This window comes from Microtus ochrogaster, chromosome 6 (assembly GCF_000317375.1).
Source record: "Microtus ochrogaster isolate Prairie Vole_2 chromosome 6, MicOch1.0, whole genome shotgun sequence".
In the NCBI taxonomy this organism is placed as follows: Eukaryota; Metazoa; Chordata; class Mammalia; order Rodentia; family Cricetidae; genus Microtus; species Microtus ochrogaster.
In genome coordinates this window covers 40708025-40713658 of record NC_022013.1, presented here as the reverse complement: position 1 = coordinate 40713658, position 5634 = coordinate 40708025, and the positions used below count along the sequence as shown (strand labels likewise).

Sequence of the window (5634 nt, the reverse complement as noted above, 5' to 3'; positions counted from 1 at the left end):
ACAGGACCACACAGCACTGGAAGTCACACCCACACAGGACCACATGGCACTGGGAGTCACACCCACACAGGACCACACGGCAATGGGAGTCACACCCACACAGGACCACACGGCAATGGGAATCACACTGAGATGGCCCCTTGCAAGCAATCAATTAGGTCAGTTTGGTTTAGTATTTAGTGGAAGAGCAATCCACATCAGACATAGAACTGTCAATCAGTCAGACATGCTCCCTTGGAACCAGGCCCTTGTTTCTCCTGGCTCCCTTTCTGTGAATGCTGTCCCAACACATCAACCATCCTTCCAACACCAGCTCCTGGAGGACTCATCTCAGTTCAAGACAAGAACTGGGCTGAGCTGATCAAACACCCACCAGATGAAATAAAAACCACCCATATGGTCCCAGTTCAACTTCCCCGTGCTAACTCACCCCATGTCTTCTTACACCCCAACCAACTAACTTCCTGCCTCACTCCTGAACATATTACTGCTACCCTATAGCTAACTGATAAACTCACTCTTCCCTGCCTCTAGGACTGGTTCCAGTGATGCATTTTCCAGCAGAATACTGTCATTCCTCTGTGGCCTTGCCTTCTAGATATACTTTATATCAGAGCCCTGCTCCTTGATGGTCTTTGAAAATGGTACAGACTTTTGGACTGTATACTAGAGTTATGAAGATCCTTGTGATGGTCTATCCTGTCCCTTTAAAAGACAAGCCACACCTACTCCCTCCTATGTCTGCCGAGGCAAGCTGATCTGCTGATCTTCAGCTTCTAGCCTGAGCCCCTTCCTTCCACCACCCCCTGCCCCCCCCCCCAGAGGCAGCTTCTGTCTCTCCTTTCTCCCCACTTCTCTCCTCTGTTTTTCTCTCTCTCTCCCTTCCTTCCACCCCCCTCAGAGGCAGCTTCTGTCTCTCCCTTCTCCCCACTTCTCTCCTTCTTTGTTTCTCTCTCTCTCTCTCTCTGCTCTTCCCCCTTTTCCCCTTCCCTACCATAACCTACTAAATAAATATCCAACTTCACTCTGCATGGCTTGCCCATCCATGTCTCTGTCTCTCACCCTCCGTGTGGCTCCCTGCCTAGGACCATGATGCCTTTGGAGACCTGCAGCATGGGCATGTCTAACCATCTCAATCTCTCATCCCACACGGCTCCCTGCTTGGGACTCACTGCCCCTTGTGGCCTGCAGGCAAGCCACTCAGGGGCTCTCTGACTGGGACCTGGCTGCCTTCATGGCCTGCCATGGTCTCGGTACCCACTGCCTTCTGCTTGCCGTTACATGGGAACCTGCGGAGTGGTCTCATGGCCTGCTGCCCACTGCCTTTCCTTGGGTACCTACAGCATTTCTGCTGCTTTGCCCCTTGGGGAACCTGCAGCATTTTACCTTTACCATAACAATCCTTGCCCCCTACACTGACCTAGAGCCTACTCAGCACCGGTGGCCTGGGACAGGACTTCAGAGCAGCCCAGCCTCAAGAAAGCCTGCTCCTGTTTTAGATAATCTAATATATTAAAAAAGTACACTTACTCTTTAAGGAGTAGACGCTTTCCCAACGTTACTGGCTTTGGCAGGAGTTGAAAATGAGATTCTGTAATCACAAGAAATAAAATGACAAAGCATTAAATCATATAAGGAATGTGTTGGTAGCCAGCCAAATCTGGCTGTGGTGGAGCAGAGGGCTCTCAGCACGTGGAAAATGCGCATTTCCTGCAGCTTTATTGTCCGCCTCTAGCTCAAGCCACCTCCCCAATTAGTAGGCCAAAGTGCACAGAGGGTAGGGCTAAAAGGTCTAAGATGAAAGCAGGTGATAGGTCAAGATGGATTGATTGTTACCAGCAGGAGAGGTCAAACAGATAGAAGCAGGCATGCTTGGGGCACAAAGCTTAACAAAGACCTTCAAATAAAGATAGAGATTCTTGTTCCTCATCTGAACGAAGACTTAGCTAAATGCTATATTTGGGAAGAAATAAAAAAAGAAAATTAACTAGTGGGTAAAGGAAGGAAATCCTGCTACAGGAGTAGCCAGTGAACACGGCTGCTAAATGCTCAAAAACTGGGCTAGAAGGACAGAGGGGGCTGGCAGAAACTTCACAGCAAAGTGAGGAGATGGGACAGGAAAGTTAGGCCACTCGACCCAGAAGTATTCCAGGCAAGTTAGCGTTAAACATGAAAAACAGAGAATCAAGAAAGGTCTAGAAGAAATCACAACTTGAAAATGTCTCCACGGGGAAGGTCACTCTAAGACACATAAACCACAGAGGCCATAAGAAAACACTTCACTAAAAATAAGTTATATCAGTATTACGAGAATAATAAGTTGACTGCATAAAATTGCTTTTGAAGTCCACTCGGAAAGAGATTTCATAAACAAAATCAAAACTTGCCAACAGATATCACATAACAGACAACTTCCTTAGAGCATAAAAAGTCCCCATAGACCAAGAACAAGTAAGTGGGTAAGTGACCTGGATGACACCCCAGGAAGAAAATAGGAATAGCCCTTAAACCCACAAAAAGATGCTCAGTTTCATTTACAACAAGCCTAAGTCCTTGGGTTAAGGTTCTCATTCATCACCAGCAAAAACAGTAAAAACCCAAGAAGCCATGGACTATGCAGTGAGGATGTGTAGAAACAGATGCTCTCACATCCTGGACCAGTTTGTACACTCATCAACAAACTCCATGGATAGCAACTTGTCAAAACCTGTGGCCTTCCCTTGACCTAACAATGCCCTTTTTCTTTTAGGAGTTCACCCTTATTTTCTATTGAATATATATAAAATCTTGATACGAGGTTATTTATTACAACATACTATAACGAAAGACTGGAAGCAACTCATATGCCCCCTTTTTCATGGGATCTGGTGAATAAACACTAGCATAGCTTTTTAAAAGACTACAGCTGAACAGCTGTGGTACATGACTTTAATTCCAGTACTTGGGAGGCAGAGGCAAGCAAATCTCTGAGTTAGAGGCCAGCCTGGTATACAGAATGAGTTTCAGAACAGCCAGGGCTACGCTACACAGAGAAACCCTGTCTTGAAAAAACAAAACAAAGCAACAACAACAAAAGATTCAATAGAGCCATTAAGTACAAATTGAAATTTTCAGACATTAAAATAATGGGGCACACAACTACGCAAGGTGATATATGTCTTTAATCCCAGCACTTGGATAGCAGAGGTAGGTGGATCTCTCTAAGTAAGAAGCCAGCCTGGTCTACACAGTGATTTCCAAGCCAGCAGTGGTACTTAGATCTTGTCTTTTAAAAATTACATTTACCGGGCGGTGGTGGTACACGCCTGTAATCCCAGCACTCGGGAGGCAGAGGCAGGCGGATCTCTGTGAGTTCGAGGCCAGCCTGGTCTACCAAGGGAGTTCCAGGACAGGCTCCAAAGCTACAGAGAAACCCTGTCTCGAAAAACCAAAAAAAAAAATTACATTTATTTGGGACTGGAGAGATAGCTGGGTGCTTAAGAGCAGTTGCCACTCTGCAGAGGACCAGCGTTCAGTTTCCAGAACCCACATGGGGGCTCACAACTGTAACTCAAATTCCACCAGATCAGATACCCTCTTCTGTCTTCCATGGGTATCAGACACACACATGGTTCACATGTATACATGCAGGTGATACTCTCATACACATAAAAATAAATACATTTTAAAATACTGAGGCAGTTCCATTTGTCCCAATGGGTAATGAACAATAAGGTATATTGTTAATTAAAAAAGAAAAGAAAAGAAAAAGAAATAGAAGACTGTACGGCAGCCAGGCATGTAGTACACATGGATAATTCCATCGCTTAGAAAACAGAAGCAGATTCTGGTCCTGTGGTGGTGCACGCCTTTAATCCTAGCACTTGGGAGGCAGAGGCAAGCAGATCTCTGAGTTCAAGGCCAGTCTGCTCTATAGATCAACTTATAGGATGGTCAGGGCTACGTAAAGAGACCTGTCTTGGGGGGAAAAAAAAGAAAGCAAGAAAGAAAGCAAGAAAACTGAAGTGGGAGGATCGGGAGTTCACGGCTAGTATAAGCTGTATAGCAACTTAAAAAAAATAAGTAAACAAGCAAAATCAAAACAGACAGTAGATAAAATAAGACTTCTAAGTTGAAGAGAGAAGGAGAAACATATATCATATGCTTGTATATGTATAAAATGGTTCTGGAAATAATGGCTGGGTCTGGGAAGAGAAACTGGAAGGCTGGGAGTAGAGATGAAGAAATAGAAATTCAAGTACTGTTAGGATGAAAATCTATCTCCGTACATTAGGTACACATAATCATAATCAGAATGCCTACATTAAGATAATATTCGGGGAGGCATACCTCCTGACCTATGTAACAGTGCAGAGGTTAAGTACACACCAGCGGGAACTTTAGTCTTTAACTCGAGGTCCAGTACTCCAAGATAGACAATGATAAGGTCTTTCCAACCTGTAACAACACATCCAAGGTTAAGCTATGACTTCCTATCTCCTTTGTGGTTCAGAAAGTTTGTGATGAGAAAGTTCATAAAACACCAGTGACTGTTTTCCCTGGGGGTTCTTGTTCAAGAAGTGGTTGAGACACAGCCGCTCCCCCAATTCTGTCACTCTAGTAACACCGTGGACAAGACAGCTCAGTCTGCTGGGCTGTGCCTGGGCAGAGGACCAGGGAGGAACAGAAAGTCTTACCACCTAATCCTGGAGATCCGACTAACAGGGACAGGATCAATTAGACAGAACAACCAGGAACTTAGCTAGAAGGGGGCTTGTGCATCTGTGGCACAGTTTTCAAAACTTTTACTGTCTAAGAAGACAAAGTTCATGTCCTGGCAAGGCCCAGTTCACGAGAAACATCAGACTTTTGAACCATGATATGAGCTATGATAATCCAAGATAACCACCTCCTAGAAATCATGTTTGAAATAAGACAAAACCATTGAAATCCAAACCAGTCTCTCCATCTGTCCAAAACAGAAGTCTAACGCCACTTGACCAGCTCATGTGGTACCTGAGCTCCAGGGTCTGGGGATCTCACTACAAGCTTTCATCCTCCCTCAAGGAAGAGTGCCAGAGAGAGCATCATATTGGCAAGCATTTTCTACTGGACTAAAAGGGAATCAAAGTAGCCCCATGTGTGCTATGATAGAGACCTAGAATGGAAACTGAGCATCTAAAACATTCTCCTATTGCCCAAACTTGCTCTCAAAGAGCTGGGAGTTTAAAGAGGTTTGTCTTCAGCAAAGGGGGTATGGCCAGTCAAAAGTATTTCTTATTGTAGGAACAAAGCCGACTTCACAGAGAAGAGCCCTGTCAAAATAAACAGTGGCAAGGTTTGGAGGGCACAAAGTCTAGTCTACCCTCTTTCTAGCCAAAATCTCCTACCCAGAGGAAGTCTCAGTAATGTAATAAACACACACAAAAAAAAGCACAACATAAAAACTAGACCTTGTGGTGCTTGCCAGGAACCCTACAGCATTCAGGAGGCTGAGGCAGGAGGATCATGTTGAAGGACAGTCTGGGCTACAAGAAGAGATTCTTATCAAAAAGAGGGGTAGGCCGGGCGGTGGTGGCGCACGCCTTTAATCCCAGCATTCGGGAGGCAGAGGCAGGCGGATCTCTGTGAGTTCGAGACCAGCCTGGTCTACAA

At 45.2% G+C, this 5634-nt stretch overlaps 1 protein-coding gene across 4 annotated transcripts in view; it reads right to left on the bottom strand.

The window, feature by feature from the left end:
- Positions 1–5634, bottom strand: part of Abhd6 (abhydrolase domain containing 6) — a 46437-nt gene that overhangs the window by 31934 nt on the left and 8869 nt on the right. For 2 of the 4 annotated variants that reach the window (XM_005348508.3, XM_013346870.2), the window contains exon 2: positions 1531–1591. The exons of 1 other annotated variant lie outside the window; for it this stretch is intronic. The gene's annotated coding sequence lies outside the window, so the exon portion shown is untranslated. Of the gene's footprint in view, positions 1–1530; positions 1592–4329; positions 4348–5634 lie in introns of those variants that run through there. One more of the 4 variants, XM_013346871.2, reaches the window with a different exon arrangement.